We start from the raw sequence: 22,580 nt of genomic DNA on the forward strand, positions 1-22,580 counted from the left end.
AACTATCTGGCTCCTGGCAATACGATTGTGTTTCAATCCCAATATCGTTATATAATTAATTGATTAACGAAAATATCTCTTCGGCAATATCAGTTGAAATGTGCCAATTTCGCTGGCCTGTAACGCGAGTCGTTCATTTGCTTGAAGTAATCTCTCGAATAAACGGTGTACTTCTGTGAGCATACTTTTAAATATGATTTAGACGAAAATCAAATGCTCAAACTACGTTCGAACGAGTCATTTTTAATGAGTTGTCGACAGGCGGATCCGCTTTTAATAAATTCTTATAACGTCGTCCGTTATATAGTGTATTTACGCAAATGTTTGTTTTAAATATCCTTCGACGAACAGTAGTAACAGTGTTTTTCATTGAAGAGCTGACAAAATTAATTCTGAAAGTGAAACATCACAGGAAATAAATTTAATCGAAATTCGTGGATTTTGATGAAATTACAAAAATAAATATCACGTCAGATGTTATCGATAACGTAATCTCCAATGGTCTGAATACTATTTAATTCTAGCAGAAATTTTCCAGAATATTTCTCCGGCAGTCAACGTGTTAACGAATCCTTCAACGTCGTCCATAGTGCATCAATGCGAATTCTTTAATGAATCCTTACAACGCCATTAATTATATAGCGTGCCCCAGTGAATCAAATATCCCTAAATGAATCCTTACAACGCCATCCATTACACAGGCGTATCCACGCGAATCCTGTGATGAATGATATCATTTGGCCCGTGTCGATTGTAATTAGGACGAACGAAGTACAAATCTCGCTTAATTAGGACGTCATGGCCTAATCGCGATCGAGAAATTCGGACCAGTCCTCGAGTTGCTCTGTTTTCGCCTCCTACGACGTCGTTGAACGTTCGCATTATCCTCGAGCCCTTCGATCGATACAAACAGATATCGATAACAGCGCGATCTTATCGCGCGGTTAGGCTCGATTAAACGTGCACGGTGTTGCGTTACACGAAGCCGTGATGCATAACCGGAGATGTTATCGGTAGGTACAAATAGAGGAAGACAAATCGGAGTAAGATGTTCATTATATTAGGGGTAACCGCAAGCTGTGTCGTTTTTTTGATACTGCGCAAAATTTCAAGAGTTAACACGGTTAACTACGACACGATCTCTATCGTTATCGGTAAACTTCATTCGTGTTTTTGACAAACTTTCTATTCCGTTTTGTGAGAGTTCAAGATTCTTCTGTTCCATTTTAGTGAAAATTGCAAATCTTTCTTTTTCCTTTTGAGAATGATTTTCGAGGTGAATATTTTTTCATCGCAATTTTGATAGTCGTTGCGGTAGGAGATTCTTTTCTACGAAGAAAATAGATTCGAAGAGACGGTCTTCACTCCTTAAACGTTAATATCAGCCGATATAAAGCACACGTGTCTAATGTTTTTTAATCCTCTACCTTTGCACCAAGTTACATCAAGTCCCAGAGAACTCTTGGATCTTAACATTTTACCAACCAGTAGCGATTGGACATATAATTAAATTCAATATTTTCGAATTTGGCAATATTAATACTATTCAATCTTTCTTCTCGTCTGTTCGACTCGCTTTGATGCACAATGATGAGAGGATTAAATGTTGTCTCGGTAATAGGTGACAATGTTTAAGTTGTTCCAGCGAAAAACCTATTAATCCTTTCCGCTCGAGAGGTGACTCTCAGTCATCACTTGGTTTCCTTTAGGTTTCATTTCTTTGGAACTCGAAGTGTCAATAAAATGATTGTCGAATTCAATCTCACTTTCGCAGTAAATCTAAGCTCAACATCCGTGCCAATAGAATGCTAAGAAAGCATCTCGAGTTGCTGATAGATACCAGAGAAAAGGCTTCGAGTGTAAAGGATTAATAGACTACCAGTTGTGTTAAGTATCTCGCGTTAGAAAAAACTGTCGCTAACTACGTTTTATAAAGAATAGCAACAAGGTTCTCGCGATGTTTAGCGAATAATAGAGCAAACATCGTAGAAGAAGAAACAAAAAATGAAAAAAACGGCGTCTTGCACGGCCCGGACCCTGTTGAAAAAGGAACCGAGCTGAAAAGTGACACGCGAGTGGAACCATAATGGCCGCGTTGCGCGTGTTCGAGCCGAGCTCGGCCGCTAATTTCTTCTGTTGCGAGCTGCGAAACCTGGTTAATCGTCGAGCTCGTTTCGAGGGATCGTTGGTGAATGAATAGCCGTGGTTATTCGGATGGAAAGGGTGGAAAGGGGCCCAACGATTGGGCAAAACGACGCCGCGAGACGAAAGCGGCGAGGCGAAGGGCGTACTGTCATAAATTTAAGCAACAATTAACATTCAGAGTCGGCCTGTTCCCACAGACCGCCATACGTATCTGTATCGCCATGAGCGTCCATGGGGAGAGAGTACAAAGTAAGTTTCGGCTCTGTGAAAAAGATGTATATGCTCGCTAGCATGCCGCTTGTCGGTACGCGAAAGAAAGGGAAAAGGGGGATAGCGACGCGTATAAAAGGAGGAGAGAGGAGGATGCATCGTTCGGAGGTTACAGGTTAAACTGTTCTCTCAACGCCGTCTCTGATTTATTAATCATCGCCGCGGCCGTAGGCTACCTATATTATTATCCTCTTTCCATCTGCCACTTCATTTTCCCGTCCGAAAATCATCCGCGCGATTTTTCACTCGAACCTGACGCCGTTATGACTTTCCAAGTCACATTACGGAATTATCTGTTAACACTTTTACTACGGATCTGGTCAGGAAGTGTATACGCTTTAGAAGAGGAGTTTCTACGTTGGTATACGGTAACTTCACGGTGAGAAACTTCACTGTGAGAATTCATTGGGAAACGAAAGTGTTTGGATATGAGAATTTTCGAGCAATAGAATAAGCGGTTAGCACTTAATTTTATTTAACCCTCAAAATAACGATTAAGAATAATTATTTTGTAGCTGCGTATCGGGGGAGAGTTTAGATTTGAGAAAATAGAATGGGTACTTTCGTAAACGTAAGAAACACAAGAAAACACGCGAGGTTTAACCTCATAAGGGACGATTTTTTTTATTATTATCAAATTTTTGTTCTTTTTATTATTGACAGTAATTGTAATTATAAAAAAGTAGACGTCCACATACGTGACCAGGGTCGTGAAGAGGTTAATCGACTTTCAATATTACAATTAAGCTCGAATACGTAATCCCTTACATATTTTCAAACAATATACCACTTAGAAACTTGATCGTCGCTAAATTTATTTTCACCGAAACTCAGCTTTCGTTTTAAATAAAAATTCTTGCAGCACCGGCCAGTGTGAGAATCGCTGCTTGTTTTCAGCCGACGCAACATCATCGATTATTGGATCGAAGCTGACGCGACGAACTCTATATTAACGAGAAATATTAAATTCGGAAATGGATGCGACAGTCCTTCCGAATTGGATGGTAGGAGGAACGAGGCGCTTTCACCGATCTAGATGCTTAGTATGGCGTTATGCATGTACGCTTCCTTTAGGGACATACCTCCTGGCAACTGCCAAGAAATGAATTTCAATTAGAAGCATGATCCATTGCGCGTTACGACAATCGATCCAATATCGAAGGAGCGAAAGCTTCGACCTGTCCCTTTCGACCAATCGTAAATGCTGCTGGAGACGTGTTCCTCTCGCGTTTAAAAAAGATTGCCAAGATTTCATTTCGATCGGATTCAATTACGCTGTCAAAATTAGTTACAATGGTATCAAGTGTTGAATATTAGGTGTTGTTTCGTGGATAATCATAAAGTATTATACATTCAGGGGCAGATGAATATATGATTGCTTCTCTGTCAAAAATTCGTGGAGGTTTCATTCGGATTTTCTGGATCCCAAAATTAGTTAAAATGGTACGAATATTAAGCGTTGTTTCGTGGGTAATCATAAAGTATTATACATTCAGGGGCAGATGAATATACATATGATTGCTTCTCTGTCCAAAATTCGTGGAGGTTCCATTCGGATTTTCTGGATCCCAAAATTAGTTAAAATGGTACGAATATTAAGCGTTGTTTCGTGGGTAATCATAAAGTATTATACATTCAGGGACAGATGAATATATGATTGCTTCTCTGTCAAAAATTCGTGGAGGTTTCATTCGGATTTTCTGGATCCTTTGAGACGGATTTGGTGGAATCTTTGTTGATCTTTGCTCGCGTGAAAATTACCTGAGGTATCGTAATCATTTGGGAATAGGAAGAAGCGTGGCATTAGTCGCGCGACGCCTCCGTGATCGAGTGACTCAGAAATTCTTGGAGCAGGACTGACAGGCAAAATGGGTCAGACGCACTTAATAAAGGCAGAATAACGTCCCAGGCCCGCGATTACCATATGAATTGGTGAGCACCATGAAAAGGAACGCTATCGCGGTGGACGCACACCCGTGCACGCAACGTGGTCCTCTATTGTGTGTGGTCTGAGCCATGGCGCGCGTGGCTGTCATCGGCTGTCAACAGCGGCTAGCGTGACGAGCATCACTCACCTTTCTGTCAACGCGCTTCACGCACACGCGCCTGCGCAGATGGAGCCGCACGCGATTCGTCTAACCGGTTCCATCGACATTATCGCGTTCTGTTCTTCCACGTTTTCTTTCCGCGACGTTTGCGCTCTTTTAGTTCACCCTCAGGGGTTGTAGCTATGTTTAATTGTAGCTACGGTACGGATTTAGCGATCTCGAGGTAGCTAAGCTACAGAGGAGACAGTAGAACTTGGGAAACTACATTTTTAAGGAGGATGTCAGAAAATGAAGGGAATGTAAAGCAATGTAAAGCAATGTAAAGCAATGTACAGCGATGTAAAGAAAAATGTTAAGGTAGTTGTTTCGTGGATTTATTTAATGGAGAATTTTAACAAAACTTCGCTCGATTATTCTTTGACTAGATATGAATCGTGTGAGCCTAGATTGGAATGAAAGTTAGTTAAAACTGCAATAATTAGAATTAGATATTTCATTCTATCTGTGGATGTATTCAAATGTAAATTTTATGTGATTAATTTGCAAAAAAGAATTTACATAGAGACATCAGGCCGTCCGCACACGAAGCTACTCAAAAGAAACTGATTAATCGAAATACAATACCTGTTGAAGTATCGAAGAACTTCTTGTAAGATTAACATATAAAATTTCGCCATTGTGTCTAAAAAAATTACTCTTCTAACTTTGTTCAATTACGCTGAGAACACAGCCACTTTTTATTTACTAGTGAGACGTTCGAGTTTGAGAAAACGTTGGCGTGTTTTAGAACCTCAAGGGACGCTCGCCACTAGGATTATACTCGTTGACACACGCGTTTGGTAATTATTCAATTCGGCCTGTCCTGCGGTCCCACACAACCGAAGACAAATGTACTTCGTTTCCAGCACGCAGTGGAGTAATTTACTGGTGCGAGGCTTTCGACTGGATTAGGACCCGCGATGGGCAGACGTATTTTTAGTCCTCTAGTAACGAATTCGAACAACCGTGACGCTTTGTCTCCCGAACAAACTCCACGGAAATTACGAAGCAGCCAGACAGTCGAGGTATCGAGTTCTAAGTTTGATACAAGAAGTGTGAAGCGATTAATTCCAAATGAAATATCGTAAAAATGAAACGCTTTCGATAGGTTGTTTTAATATTCTTGTTTCATCTATGTACTTGGTATGCAATTCAAGTTTCGTGATGGCATCGTGAAAAAATGATCTAGCTTTATGGTTTTTGTCTTGTACATATACAATATATATACGCAAAATGTATGAATTTTTGTTGTGCTAAATTTATGCAAACATGCCAAGTATATGCTCTATTTATGTGTTTAATACATGTATATACATAAAGTATGTGTACTCGTGCACCGAATACATGAAAATATATACACACTTACATTTTGAATACATGTAGATCTTCAAATATGTGCCCTAATATGCGCAATTCATGCAAGTATACACGCCTATATGTTAAATGCATGCAAATATGTTAAGGACATAAACTATGTACTTGTATCCTGAGTACATGTAGATATGTAAATATATGCAAATGTGTAAATATATATGCTTGTAATGGTGAATACATATAAATGTGCAAAATATACGCAAATCTGCGCAACATGATCAACAACGACACAATAACCGGCCTGCCCAAAACGGGGCCCATCGGAAAACAGTAAACTTGACCAATAGAAAAGGCGAGATTATTATTGCAACCAACCCACCACAAACGATCGCGACTGTATTTTTATCTCTCCTTGTTTAAACGCGTTGTAGCCAGTTCTTTGCTCCGAAAATACAACAATTTACCGTCGATAAAATTCCGGAGGAACGCGAGACGCTGTCCGACATTAAAATCAACAGTAGAACGACGGAATGTTAGAATTCTTAAAGACCGGTTTCGACGATTTGCCATGTATGACTTGTGTCTTTGTTTATGGCGCTATCTCTTCCTCAATTAAACGAACTTATTCGCTGTGTCCGAGCGAAAACCACGGCAGGAATTAACGAGCCGTAAAATTCGTGACGTTAATAATGACATTATTGCACCGCTTCAATCCAAGGTCTCCCCACCTCCGTGGCATCGAAATATAACCGAAGAGGATGATGTTTGCGGTGGCATTTTTAGCAACTTTTATACCATCGTGCGTGCGTACCGAATTATGGTCTCGTTCGCCTCGCGCGCATCAGGACTTTTAAGGTGGTCCAATTCTTCTTGGAGCCTTCTTTTTGGTTAATCCACTCGTGCACGGGTTTTTTTCCATCGACCTGGAAACGATTTTATGACATATGAACGTTTGTCGCCGTCTAAACGATGCAACCTGATCGTTCACCGAATCCTGACGTTTCGAATAAACTCGATTCGTAGTTCGTCACTTGGGAGAATTATACGATACGCAAGGTAGTAGGTTGCTGGGTGAAATTGGAGCGAAAGTGCGCGGATAGGTTTGTACAAACATGTGCTTCAAGTTTTCTTACTTGATGGGAGTCAGATAAACGTATGGAATGTTGATAACATATTTTTGTTTCTACTTTTGCTATTTTCATTTCCATTTTTCTTTCAATATATTCATTGTAGATTGCAAGTCATCGGATTGTTTTGTGTTAATAACGATATTTAATTGAATAGAGTTATTGTAAACTGGAAAAAAACAGTGGAAAATTGATGAAAACTAAAGAAATGGAAGAAAACTGATTAAAGAAAATCAACGAAACCATGCAAAACTTAATCAAACCTGAACAAAACTAATCGCAACTGTAGTAAATTCAACAAATTCAACAAAACTGAAGGAAATTGAAAAAATTTGAAGGGAACTGCCAAAGTAGTATCCTAGGTACATCGACGCTAAGCTATAATATTATTACACGAAACACACTTTGCATATATCTATGCAGTATATACCTGAGGATACCGGCGCGAAGTTATTATACTATTTACTAAAATGCAAAAATGCTCTCGCAGAAATCAACTCCAACGAATTTTTTGAAGATCGAGTTCGATGATACGTATTTCAATTTTCATTTACCAAAACATACGAAAATTGTACAAATCTTATCGATGTGATACGTAATTAGATGAAATCTACGTTTGCAGTGTACGATATTGAATTTATATTTTAAAAAGAATTCGAATGAGTAGTATATACCACTCTGTCACTTGTCTCCACTCTTTTTTCTTTCTAGGGGATTAATCGTGTTTGGCAAATGAACGGCTCAATTGCGGAGTGACGCCAAGTACGCAGTAGACGTTTCAAGTAGTGTTAGTCAGTGGTAAACGGGGAACTCTGCCGAAAATAACATTCATTGATTTCGCGTTCTGAATGAACGAGCGTTCGCAGGAGAACGAGACAGTGTAGTGGACCGTCGAGAAAAGGGGTTGTAGTGGTGTGGAGCCATCGAAGAGAATGGCACAATATCTAAGAATGTGGAAGTTTCGCTTCCTTGAATTACGTTCAAACGGATGTACAGGGTGTCCTGTATTCTACGATACTAACGAAGACATTCGACTTGGTTACAGAAACGATGCAGGGGGATGGAGACCAACCTTCCAGTGTGCGACATATTTTTTTGTGAAGTGACTCAGCTGAGAAAAGAGGGCTAACCTAATATTTTCTTGAACGGAAGGTGGGATTAATTGCCTGTTGTTTAGATTAGTCTTATAAAATTGAATAACACTTTCTTTTTGTTATTTAGAATTTTTGTTATTTAGATTCTTTTGGGGCTATGTAAAACATACGTTCGTAGCAATTCCTACAAATCAAGAAAGCAAGAGTACTTCCTGCTCGTGACGCTATATTATCAGATGCTCGAGTATTTGTAAAAAAACTTACCAAGTGTTCGGTAGCCTTTCTTTCCGTTGCCCCCCTATCGATACACATCTATCGCCATAACTCTCTATGTACGATTTTAAAAACCAGTTCAAGCAAATGTTATTTTGTCTTGCAAGAGTTATCCAAGTAACACAAAATTAATTCCAAATTCCATTTGAGAGAACTTAGGGAGCCCCTGTAATGGTAAGTCGAAAAACTTTTAAAAGATTGCTCTCCCTATGTTATTTAACTGTAGCAAGAATTGAAGAGGATTTCTTGGTTGGTACATGAGAGAGCAGCTTGTAAAGCTTTGTACGTGACACCCTGTATACTTACGGCTCTTGTATAGATCCCTCTCATGGCTGGGCAACCACGTACCGCCTACGCTCTGTCGTAACATCATCTTCGATTTTGGAGGACGTTACAGGGATAAATATCGCGAATATTCTAGCAAACAAACGCGGATCGGGGAGGATTCTGGTTTATCGTCTGCGTTATGCGTGGATGTTGTGGTAAACGTGATCGATGATGGAGATTCCCTTTTGGTACGTGCTTCGCCATCGATGCCACGTGGATTTCGGTATCGCGTAGATCCTGTAGATCATAAAATTAGCGGCCGAATGGAAAAATTTCAAATATGGAGATTGCATGGTAAAATGGGGCCCATGTTTCAGCGCGAAGGAATTTTTGTTAACTTTGTTATTTAACGAGATATGATGGTCAAGTTTCGTTTTTCAAATGAAAGTATATATTTTGGTTTTATACCACGCGATAGTACTTCTCAAGACGAATTCATTAAGCTTTAATGTATTTATCCGATTTTTATTAATTTTGAAGGTAGAACGCTTTGAAGTTTGCTAATTTTCAAGGAAAAAACTCGGTTCGGCCCCGGGCGGTCCCATTGATGCATTAAGCACCATGCGGTTCTTGAAATCGATACGGAGCTTGGGATTCTAGGCCCAACGAAGGAAAATGGGAAGAATCCCAATATTCTAGGAAGGTACATCTTTATGGACGTTAAAGTTGGAGGTAAAGATAATCACTTTCATTTAGTTTTTATAAATTTTCTTTAAATCTCTTCAGTTTTGTTCAACTTTGCTCAATTTTCATCAGTGTTCTTTAGTTTTCTATAGCCTTCTTCAGTTTTCTTGGATCTTCTTCAGTTCCTTTCAATTTTCTTCCCTTTCGCCTTGGATTTTCTTCAATTTTTTTTATAAATTTTCTTCCCTTTTCCTTGGATTTTCTTCGGTTCCTTTCAATTTTCTTCACTCTTTTTTATTTTTCTACCGCTTCCTACAATTTTCTTTCCCCGGTTCTTGAAAAATCTTAGAGAAATGCCATCTTCCTTCAGCCCCTTGTCGACACGGACTTCATTAATTTTCACAAATAGCTCCCTAACAGCGAAACATCGGGCAAAATTAATTATCCAAACTTGCGTTATTATTTGCGTCCACACACCCCTGGTGCGCGCGTGATGCATACGTATAACCCCATGCGTCTTCAAGTTTATTTTATGCTTACCATGCCCGGGCCTGCCTCAACACCGCCTCTGTTCCTCTCCTTTTCTTTGCAGCCAGTATAATGAAACGGTAATTCCCCGTCGCACGTGGTCGACTCCACTGTATGCAACTGGCATGGCGAGAACGTTGTCTCAGTCTCAGCGAAAACGGTGCTAACCGCGAGACCGTACTTTGGGTCTGGTGAAACGATTCGTCCGTGCTCCGATTTGTTTGTGCTTCGTCACCCGCGACAGCTTTATCGCTTGTTTTACCTAGAGTTCAGTATAGCAAAGCGCCTAGCTGCGCGAATAAAAATTCAAATTACTAATTACACGTGACGAGAAATATCTCTAAATACACTCGGACGATTGGACATCGATTTCGATATTGTGTCGCGGAGTTGTGAGATCAAAGTTGTGGATTAATTTGAGAAAAGTATTAGATACAACGTTACACCGAATACATTTGTCACGTGATGCATTATGATTTAACGAAGGAAGCAATGGAATTGCACGAACCCTTAGTAGCTGTGTTTGATTAGATGCAGTAAGTGCAGTTTTGCTTGTGAAATTTCCTTTTATATTTTTTTGATAGTCTGTTAATGGATACTCATGGTACCAGGGACACCGTTGACGTCAGACCAGTTTACGCCAATGGTATGTCGTGATTCGTGGTGCACTTTATTTTTAGTTTCATTACGCCGGCAGTGAATTTTATTGGGAAATTTTATCAGGAAATTTTCATTGTCCATTAAAATATGGATTTGACAGTATCGGCATGCTAAGTTAATTAAAGGCGAAGAAAATAATTGAATCGTGTTGCTTAGTTGATCAAGTTGACTTTGCCTATTGTCGTCAACTTAGAGATTCTTTTGTTATGTTCATCGATTAAAATAATACGTAAAAGTGTTGCTCCTAGAAAATTTGTCAAAATTTGTGAAAAAAAAACGTTAAATATACGAAGTCAAACACAGTGTGAAAACTGTTTATTACTTTTCAAAACGATATGATTATTGTCTTCAGAAAATATAACTAAAATGAAGGCTTTCTAAAAAATTGATACATATGTTTTCCTGGTATATCAAACTAGCATTTACTATAATAAATTCCCTGCACAAAATACTAATTCTTTAGGTAGTTAATTTGGATCGTTTAAGTATTTCAATTTGTATCCTAGAAATACTTATAAAAAAATTGAGTAAAAATGCTCTAAATATTTTTTACTCGCTTTAGAATAAAAATTAAACACGGAAACGTTAACACCAATTTTCGAATCATCTGGTATATTCGTTCTTCGACGACGAACACGTCACGACTTAACCAAAGTATAATCGTTGTTCGTGCGTCACCGAAGTTGCGTCAGATGAAAAACAGATCGATAGAATTTCGTCGTGGAAGAGGAGGTCCAGAAACGATCATGGCAACCGAAAGACGCGACATTTGTATTTTCCACCACTACTTTCTCGAGCTACTTTGAGTCGATTCATCGCGTCATAAAGGATTTTCTAAAAGAAGCTTTCGCGCTTCCTTTTTCGATAACAGAGTAATCAATAAATTTATTAATAATAATCACGAATTATTACAATTACTAACTGTCTAAAAGTAGCTTTCGTGCTTCCTTTCTCGATAACAGAGTAATCAATAAATTTATTAATAATAATCACGAATTATTACAATTACTAACTATCCCAATCATCGATCGTCACGATTATCGATTATGAAAGCCATTAATCGTCGTAAGTGTCATTATCCTTGGCAAAAACCATAATCGTTATTTATCACAATCGCCAATCATTACAATTTTTAATTACCTAAAGCACCGATCATTACGATCGCCAATTATGAGAATAGTCGATCATCGCGGTCATAAATGATCACAAATGGAATCAACACGATTATCACAATCATCGATCGTCGGATTCATCAATTGTCTCACTCAAATACTTTTAGATATATACGTTTTTTTTATTCAAAGCTTCCCTTCAAATTCAATTCTGCATTACGAGTGTATCACTGTTGTTACTATTTTGCAGTATACTTCTTCCATATTAAATGTGTCTTCGGAGAAGAGTGCTGCTAAATATTTGCAATTGCACTGGCTTACAAATACAAAGTGTTCTTTTCTAAATAAAACGTTCTTGTCATGTCCCTGTGAACAGTTAAATAATCTTTAACATTTAATTGCAATCATATGTACTTTCATTTAAAACACATTCAACACATTCAGTATCATTCGTGCTTCGTTAAAATACAAAATCCTGAAACCGCTTTTGGCACACCCTTTATCTTGGAATCACGATCTCTTTGCTTGCCCCCGGCCAAACTTCCCCAATCTATGACCTTTCTTTTCCGAAGTTCATGGTCGTACCAAGCTAAAATTTTCTACGCAATTTTGTGTAGTTACGAAGCGTACCACCCAACAGCAATTTTATTCAAATCCGTCATGACCAGACTGCGGATCTTTACGCGTGTATTTACAGGAAATAATAACGTGCAAGAATATAAGAGAAAGCATCAGAAAGTAAAGCTGGTATTACAATATTCCCCGAGTAAAAGAAATTCCTATTTAGGTTCAATTTTCGTAGGTACGTTCGCGGAGATTTTATTTATCACAAAGATCCGGAGTCCAATCATCGTTATTCTTACGAGGATTCTTGTTCGTCAACTTGTTCGAAAATTTGGAGGGAAAGAGGAGTCCGTTCGTACGCCGGACGAGAACACAGGAACTTACGTTGGTGTCGTTCGACCCTTGCGTTTCTACGCCCACTCCTATGAATCAGTGGATGAATGAGCCGACTTCGCCCCACTTTTCCACGCGTGGGAGTATCGTATCAGCCGGCAAGTCTGACATTTTCACGTCGCAACCACCCCTGGCCAGGTCAGCATCGCGGCGACGTCGTGGGCGTTGCTGACTCTATATCTACACCTACGTGGTAGACAGAAGTCTGGCCGTACGACCACGCAAAAATCCATTCCGACGGACCGCTAGGATTTGATAGGAAAACAAAATCGTATCGTCGCGGATGCCAAACCGCGTCGACCGCTCTGCACACACGAGTTATGCCAGATATCGTTTGCCATGCGCCCCTGAGGGCTGTCGATCACGCTAGCTCTCAGCGTCATCTCTGTGTGTGATGCGGGGTGGAATCGTCATTGAAGCACATCGGTGAACTCGACAGATGAAGTGATGCATGTTTGGAGTTGGCCTAGGTGGACCACTTTCGCTTGGAAATTTTTCAGTTCGGATTTTAACGAATCGACTCGCATCAATTGCAAGAAACAAAAATGATCAATCGTTGCATTCGTCGATAATTGGAATTATATGACTCGTCACGATATTATTGGTTATCGTAGTTATTTACAATCACAATCGGCAATTTCAGCAAACGTAAATTGTTATAGTCGTCAAGTATTACAAAAATTAGATTATAGTATTGCGAATCATCGCGGTTACAAATTATCACAATGTTGATCACAATATTCACATTGGCGAATATCGACGGGTAAAAGGTGTACCAGATAGTTGATATATTCGTGCCACTTTCTTTTCCATTGGCGAAAATGTCGCAATCGTAATCCTCGATCGTCACAATAATCAATCGTTATCGCGTTTGTAAATTGTTGTAGTCATCAATTGTCACACACGTTAGTCAATACAATTGTGAATCGTCACAATCATCGATCAATATTCACCAATGTTGATCATGATAATTACATTGGCGAATTCTACAGATAAGGGATGTATATGTAGGACTTATTTAACTGGACCACACAAATTATCAGCAATAATCGTAATAGTCACGATGATCACAATCGCAAGTTGTAAAAGTTGCATTCTACTAGTAGCTATCTATCGGGTCTACCGGAAAGTTCTGTCCGTTTTTAGAATAAAACAAAATAATAAATTTCTCATAGCTTGAATAAATTTGATTGGAATAATATAATTTCTATCGTTATTTATGACATCTTGCCAGCGTGATTGCGATTTCTGTGTCATTTTTGACGAATATGCGCATACTCGTTGAAACTTGTTGTAACCGTAATGGACAGAACTTTCCGGTAGACCTGATACGATCACAATCATCGCGATCACAAATTATTACAGTCGTTAACCATCCCAGACATTAGTCAGTACAATTTTAAATCGCAATAATAAATTATCATGACAAATGCAACGATCTATTTATAAGATAAATCTAGGAAAGTCACATCACACTTTCAGAAACTCACGGTTTCAATTCAATTGCCTCAACATTGGACATCGATATTTTTGAACATTCTAATTAACCAAAAATTGTTCAAAGGGTATAGATTTATTTCGCTAAAAAGCGTGGTACACCCTTGCAATTATCACTATCATGTAACAACAGGTTCCAATATAATTCAATAATCGCCAGTTCATCCTGACGTGTTAGTGAACCGAATCGCAAACGGCTCCGTGAAGAATGAAGCGAAAGAGGGGCAAGCGTCGTGACCGAGATCAACCTGACGAGAGCCCTACTTTCTGATTGCAATTAGCGGTTGCATAAGCCAAAAATATTTGGGCTGGAACTGCGACACGATGCAAATGTGGACCGTTCCGCGGCCATGGATCCGGAACCACGAATGTTTCTCTCCTTTTCTCCCTGATGCTCCAGCACTCGTGGACGTCCTCTATCCGGATATCCTATACACCACTAAACACAATGCACCGTCTGCTATTTCTGGCCGTGCGCCATTGTCGATAACCTCTGCATTGTCGACCCGATGATGGGAGTACCAAGATAGGAATTCCGTCTGCGAGCTGTTACCAGAATCCTGGTTGCCGTCTGTCGTCGACGGTTCGTGAAATCGGTCGAAATTCGTGGCTCCTCAGCGACGGAAGCGCGGAAGGTCGAAGGTCGCCCTGGGAAGCTTAATCGAAACGAATGACATTCGAGGGTGAAAAGTGTGCGCCGGCATTAGGCGAAGAAATCAATTTTTTGGCGCAATATCGCAACGAGTTGCAGTAACAAAGAATTTATGTAACAATCTTCATAATTTTTATATAATAACAATTATATAATAGTCCTCAGTTATGGATTTTTTATCGTCAGCCATCTGTCGTTAGGTTTATTAGTTATATTAATCAGCAGTCGTTCCGATCACCTATCGTTGAATCAGTTACTTTAAAAGTTTAGTGTCAAAGTCATCTATCATCGCAATCATTAATCGTTATATTTATCAATGGTCACGACCACATTCGTTATCACAACAGTCTGTCACCATAATAACAAAATGATCGCTAACGTTCATCGTAACATTCACAGTGTTTACTGCAGTCATCAGAATCATTATAAGAATCGCAAAACCGAAGTAATGATAATATACGTAAAGATAATCGAACCAGGAATAATCAAAAGAACCACAAAAATCAAATGCACCACGATAATCACAGATACAATTACCACAATCGTTTATTGTCACAACTACGTATTATCGGATTCATCGATATTATCACAATCAGAAATCGTCCCAGTCGCCAATGGTGGAACGCAGCAATCTATCAAGTATCACAATGACAAATTAATACAGTTATTGTTCGGTGTATACATTTTACAGAATCGTAAATTCAAGCGTACCAAACGCTGACAGAAATAAATGTCTGCAAACGATTCTGTCTAAAATTGTAGTGCGCATAACTCTAGCGACAAAAAGCAGCGAGAGTTTTATTCTCAGAATAAATATCGTCACGTGCGACGGAAGCGAGCGTTGCTGTTTAATAAAACGCGAAGGCTGCGCCCGAGAGTATCGCGAAAAAAACATAAAGAATATGTTTAGAATATCTTAAGTGGAGAAATTTCGCTGAATAAATATCGCGATGGCGCCGTTTGGAATCTGGCCGGTCCGACGCGGCGCCTAAACGCGCCGCGTGTCAACAAATCGGTATTCAACCACGCGAAATTCGAAGAAGGTGGAAGAGCCAGTTTGCTCGCGTTAGCGTCCGTGCACGCGTCGGTTAATTTGCAACGAGGACCAAAAAGAGGGACAAGGGAGGACGAAAGAAAGCAAAGAAAGGTCCACCCACGCAATGGTTCCTGTTTTTTCGATGGCAGACGACGCCCTCGCAGAATTAGGCTTCGGCGGCTGGAAATGTCGCGACGGATCGCGATGCGTGTCGAAATCGAAAGAATTCCGCGGAGGAATAATTGAACGGTTTGGAATTCAGGGATTCCTTCGCAATGAGTCAATCACATAGCGAATCGGGAGATTGCGAAATAGAGGATAAATTCTACTTGTGTTTATATTTTATATAGAACGAACGGAGAAATTTATTTGGTGAAATTTCAAGAGTGACATGGTCACTTTATAATTTATTTATTTTATTCGTTTTATTACAAGAAACAATCGACAAGAAGACGTAACAACGAACGATTATTAAAGTCGTAAATCGATGCGAACGTCAATTAATGCAATCATCACGATTATATAATAAATTATCACAAATTACAAGAATCCTTTCATCGATCGTCACAATAAAATCATAATCATCCGTTACTTGTCTACTGTCACAATCGCGACGGTCGCAGATTATTACAGCGTTCAATAAATTGTCACAACAAATTCACGACAATCACAGCAAGAAAAATCTTGACAGTGACATGGTACTTTTGTAATTGACTTCTTATATTCATTTCGATATGAACAACATATCCGAATTTTAATATCTGTTCAAATTATGTTCATCCACGTTCGCTATAGGACGTGTCGTTCATTTTTCGATGGAACCTTCTATCGTACGAGACTTCTCGGAAAGAATCGGATTCCAGCAGTTCTTCAAAGAAAGATGTAAAATCGTGCACCGTTCCAATGATTTTACCTGAAACTTCTTCAGATCTATTCCTCGTCGGTAATAAACCGTCATAAACTACCATTGAAAGACCCTCGTAACCGGGGCACTTGTGGTACTAACAAGCCAGGAATCTTGTCAGCGGGAGGTTTTATTTGAGATTGCCGGCGCGGCTACGTTGCCGGCAACATCGTTCATTCCTTTACGATGCTTGTTTCTATCTTTGACGTTGAATTATATTAGGTGTAGAAACGAATGCTGTGCCTTTCTAAAGTAAACCCGCCATTTATTTATAACGATAAGCCGTTCAACTTTTAATCCTCAAGGTATTTTTTCGATAACTCTGTTTCATCCTTCGGGCGACTGTCGAGTGCCTTCGGTCGTTGGATACATCGACCATCATAGTTACGAAGTGTTGGAGTTGTTAAAGTAGCAAAACAAACACAATAATCACTAATATTAATCACAATTTTCGTAATAATCACGATATTCATAGTGTATGCAAGAATCACAACTAGCGTTACGACGTTATCTCTTTTGTTTTAAACAAGTTGTTTCGTGTTTCACAGCTACAGAAACTAGTACTTTGATATAACAAGAGGATGGTTAAACACACAGGAATCATTTTGTAAATCTGATATAAAATCTTCCGTGGCTAGAGATAGTAATTTACCTGACGATAAAACGCGATGTCGCAGCCTAATTTTAAGACCACGTGGATTTCAATCGACGTTACCGGTGTATCCGTGGTTTCGTAAATCATGGGGCGGCGGCTGGACGGATTTACTCGGAAGAACGATTTAGCACAGCCAGCGTACAATTTTCGAGGGAAAGGTGCGACGCGTGTGGTCCACGCAACGTGTTCCAATTTATCATCTAAATCATTCAGCATCGATTTGCATAACTTACGCGGCCAACCAACGCACGTTTATTATGCAATCCGAATACATTTCGTTTGTATGATCACTGGAACGGAAGGTGACAATGCGAATGGAGGAACTAACCAATGAACCTCCAGTCAGGAATTTCAAGAGCACAATACAGTCATGGAAGATGCTTCCATCTGCTAATCGTAGCGACCACTTCTTGTTCCAGGAAATACTCCAATGTTTACTAGCATTTCCATAAAATTTATGTAGGCCGCTGAGTCCGTCAATCATTTATATCAATTATCTCATAAATCGGAAATTTTTAAGTATCGTGACTTTGCATGGAATCGTTCGATTCGATTCAAACATAATTCAAATCGAAGAGCGGAATTTTTACTATTCAATAAACATGTATTGCCGATGTGGGATATTTTTAAACAATTGTTTTATTTATTGCTCCACCGAAAACTTTACGATAGTAGCGTTGATAACTACACAGTCTAATACCAATTTCATGTTTCTAATAAATACATAAACATTGACTTCTGTTCCCGTATAAGAATTAAAACAATTTTTAACAAAAGTCCATGCGCTTCAACTCCATGTTATAGACGATTGGTGGAAGTGTAACATGACAGCGATATCGAGGGATACTTTATCGGGGAAAACTCGATTCAGGCCGTTCTTTTAGTGGAAATATCGAATTTCGAACATCGAATAGGCGTGTAACCGCGGATCTCGACCCTCGACGTCGAGAATCGACGTTGGCCGATACCCAAAACGATCTGCAGATGCAGAACTCCACCGCTGATACGCGAACGCTGAGAGGATGCTGCCCGAGAAACGTCGAGTTTCTCGTATAGGCCTGATTAAGTATCATAATACCGTCCTCGCGTGTGCGCCGATACCGAAGAAGCTCGCGGCCAAAGTATTTAATCACGTGTGGTGTATCGGACGAACAAAAACAAATCGATAACAAGACTGTCTTATCGGTTTTTTGGGATACCAGTCGATAAGGTACGGAGTTGTGGCCACGAAATAAATAAACAATATAAAATAAATTTTAATTTTTATCAATCATGGCTCGTTACCATTGATCGCAACCATCGATCATTGGAATAATTAACTCTCAGAATTATCAGTTATAATTAATCATTGTATCCATTCGTTAATCAAGACCGTGAATTCATATGATCCAATCGCATTTCATCATCGCCATAATCGTGGCCCTTACAATCGTCGTGTTATCACATCAATTACGAAACCGATGATCACCGCAATAATCACAATCATTGCGATTATTGTCATTATTATTACAGTTATTACAATCACCACGCTCGTTACAATCGTCACACTCATCACAATCGTTATCATCGCTAAAAGTCTATCAGCCATCACAATTCGTATACAAAAAGTGCCAAACTATTAATAAATCAAGCAACCACTGTTGTGATATATTCTTCTGTGAATCACGTATATCTTAATTTATCACGATAAAAATAATTTACGCATTTCTAACGTGAACGATCGCTTATTTTCTGGCACCACTCGGTAAACAAACGCTTGATGCCCGTGTCAGGGATAGCCCGACTTACGATCGAAAATGATCGAATAGATGTTCCATTTCATTCATCGATGCAACCTCTATCGTATACTACTAACAGTACCTGGAAGATCTGTTATTACAGGTTACCGTTCTATTTCCTTTTCCAACGACTATATTCCTTTCTAGATATAATACAATTATTACATCAACCAAATTCGAAAAGGAGGAGGTTTACTCAATTCGACATGTATATTTTTTTTTTGTCTCTGTTATGACAATTCGTATGTTTTACATTGTGTTGTAACGAACAGTAGAACAGAAGAAATTTAATTCCCAGGAATTACAACAATTCAGGATTAATATCTCGTGTAGAAATACCATTGTCGATATTACTCGACGAGCTCCATATTCCATTTAGAAACATGTTTCCAAAGTATATTTACATATATGTATATTGATATTTCCATTTACAATTGTACATTAATGTACACAAGCTGAAATTAATTTAGCGCGTTGCGATTGATTCTCTTGCAACGTCGATGTCCTATTCTTTCATATTATTATCCCATTTAGGCTTTTTTATTCGGTTAAACTTTACAACGTAGAAGTTTGACCAATGGAAAATTTCTAACGTGTCTAGTAGGCGCATGAAAAGAGTCAGTTTACTTAGCAGGAAAAATAAATTTTTATCAATTTCCGTTTCAAACTTGATCAAACTACGTCGGTTAGGCTCAGCATTTTTCGTTCGGGTTCAACTTTTTGGGTCGGTACTCGAACCAATTCCATAGCGCGTGGAAATCGAATCTCATTTACATTCTTCGGTGTTTCGGGGGTGGATGAACTTCGGTGTTCCGAAAAACAATTTCTCGGTCGTGAAACGCGCTGAAACTTTGTTCGTTTTACTTAGAGTCTAGGGCGCTCGCGAAATAGTCAGTTCCTGCGCGGAACGAGCCTCGGACGGAAAAGTTTCCCGCGCGGACTAAGCTCGAATTCAAAGCTTTATTTATTTATACAAATGGGAATAGCTCGTTGATAGACAGATGCTGTAAAGCGACAAGGATGTTTTCATATACTACCACCTATTTAAACAATAGTTAACCCTCCGAGGTTACACTTCAAAATTCAGGATATTAGTTTGAACCATTCAGAATGTGAATATTACGGCAACAAATTTTTATCAAATTTTCAAAATGGCGAAAAAAGTCAGCAAGGAGGCAATGCGTAAAAAAAAAAAACACATTTTTTACTAAAGAAATCATAACTCTGGCAATTTTTAATATATTTTACTAACAGTTTAATTGTCTCTTCATGAACCCACTAAATAAAAAACGGACTAATGTTACAAGTACCAATTAGGTACTGAATATGCTACTTGATCATTGATATTGTTGGTCCCGCAGTCAGTGTTGCATTTCACCCCTCGTATTAATGACAACAAATCAGTCTTGCATTTTGCCATTCACGTTGCCGATCAGTGATCACAATATCACTGTGCCATTTCACCACTGACATTAATGCTCACGATATCACTGTGTCGCTCTAACCTTGATATTGATAATCACAATACCAGTGTTCACCTTATCCCTGAAAAAGTTACCTGTAACCCTAGCAGAACCTTTTTTCCCACAGGGCACGTTTAACACCCAGAAGTCTCAATTAACATCCACTGTACCATACTGAGTATCTCCTAAAGGACATTTAACGCGTACTGGGTACATTTACGTTCATCTATACCTGAGAGATTCGTACTTAAATTTTGCTACAAAGGAAAGCAACCGCATCCTGGACAGAAAGCTCGCACAGGGAACAATCCCAATCGATAAGGTTGAGTAGTAAGACAACGCGAAACGCACGCCTTGCGGACAGCCAACGTGAGATATATTCGAGTAATGTAGCGCGATAACATGAGTTTCAGAGTAATTGTTTACGCGTGCCAAGTGAGTTATTTGGCACGTGGCCACATGCCGGGGGCCACTGAGGTGGCACCCACGTGGTCGGCCAACTGCCCGCGGGATTTGCCCTTTCTCTTGTACTCTTTCACCTTCTCTTTTCCTCCCTCTGTTCCCTCCTTTCTTCTTCTCTCTTCCCTCTCGGTCTCTCCTCCTCGCACGTGGTCGCGTGCCCTGCGTACCGTGCGCACGCAATGATACGTAACAAAAGAGAAATGGCCCCATGTGTGGGGAAAAGTCTGCTGGGAGTCCATTTCCTTCGCGAATATTTGTTGCCGTTGAACCGAACCGAGAAAACCACGCTTTTCCGTTCACCAGACGGTGCGATCGTGTGCGTGATACGCGTGGGAACGACCTTGAACGCCTCGACTCAACGATAGTCTGACCCTAAACGTGCGACAGGTACCATTTCCTTCTCGTTTGCGCTCTTGTAAATGTTACTTATTGTTCAGTATTTTTTTTAAAGGAAATATTACTGGTCTATAAAGCACAGCTGGGATAGATTAATTTAGTTATATATAGAGCTTATTCTAGAGCTCTACTAAGAACGTATATCATTCTAGGTTTGCTTAAAAATTATTCGAAATATTAGATCGCACGAAGAGAACGATCGCCAGAGGTTAATCTTGAGGAAGATCGCAGAGCTCGGTAGAATTTTCTAATATTCTCTTATTGTCTGAAACCCTTCTAACTCTACGAAATAAATAGGTCGAGGACTGTATCCCGCTGATTTATACATCGTCGAAGCTCTTTCCTTGGAAATCGCGCGACTCTCATCCGGGGCAACGAAATCTAAATCGTCAGTGACGTCATAAATTCAGCGAATTCGGGATACCGTTGCAGGAAGTCGGTCGATTGCGCCACGCATCATTCTCTGGCGAATTCAATTTGAATTGAAATGACCCTGGACCATCACGGATCAATTATTCCGGGAGGTTATCGCGAAATGTCGAGAGGGAAGCTTCGAGAGAAAAAGAAAATCATTTATGGTGGATGCGTGCGCGGATGTTTGCGGAGGTTGTTTATGGTGAGGATGTCTATGAAGACTGTATACGATGAAGAAGCTTATGCAGGCTGTGTATGACGAGGATATGCATATGGAGACTGTCCATGATGAAGATGTCTATAAAGGTTGCATACAATGGGATGAGGGTGTCTATGAGGATTGTATATGGTGAGGATGGCTATGGAGACTGTCCATGATGAAGATGTCTTTAGAGGTTGTATGAAATGAGGATGCCTATAGAGGTTGTCTATAAAGATTGCATTGTATGAGATGTCTATGAGGGTTGTATATGGTGAGGATGTCTATGAAGACTGCCCATGATGAGGATGTCTCTAGAGGTTGTATAAAATGAGGATGCCTATGAGGTTGTCTATAGAGGTTGTATATAATGAGAATGTCTATGAGTGTTGTGTATGATGTGGATGTTTATGGAGACTGCTCACGATGAGGATGCCTGTAAAGTTTGTATAAAATGAGTATGGCTATAGAGGTTGTACGACGAAGCTGTCTGTTGAGACTGTATTCGAGGATGACCACAAAGACATTTATACATGCAAGTGCGTCATTTGATGAATGAAGAGGCTCGCTGCCTTGCTGGCGAAACGTGTAAGTATTTTATCGAAA

General features: G+C 39.6%; 1 protein-coding gene and 1 long non-coding RNA gene across 2 annotated transcripts in view; one reads left to right on the forward strand and one right to left on the reverse strand.

The window, feature by feature from the left end:
- LOC128889862 (uncharacterized) overlaps window positions 1–22,580 on the forward strand; it is a 166,497-nt gene that overhangs the window by 11,952 nt on the left and 131,965 nt on the right. The window lies entirely within an intron of this gene.
- LOC128889877 (uncharacterized) lies at window positions 9,419–10,487 on the reverse strand. The gene is made up of 2 exons (XR_008460511.1): window positions 9,802–10,487; window positions 9,419–9,674 (listed from the first exon to the last, which is right to left on the reverse strand). It is a non-coding gene; the product is annotated as an uncharacterized LOC128889877 (long non-coding RNA).

The sequence above is a fragment of the Hylaeus anthracinus genome, unplaced genomic scaffold (assembly GCF_026225885.1).
Source record: "Hylaeus anthracinus isolate JK02 unplaced genomic scaffold, UHH_iyHylAnth1.0_haploid 11997, whole genome shotgun sequence".
NCBI classification, from domain to species: Eukaryota; Metazoa; Arthropoda; class Insecta; order Hymenoptera; family Colletidae; genus Hylaeus; species Hylaeus anthracinus.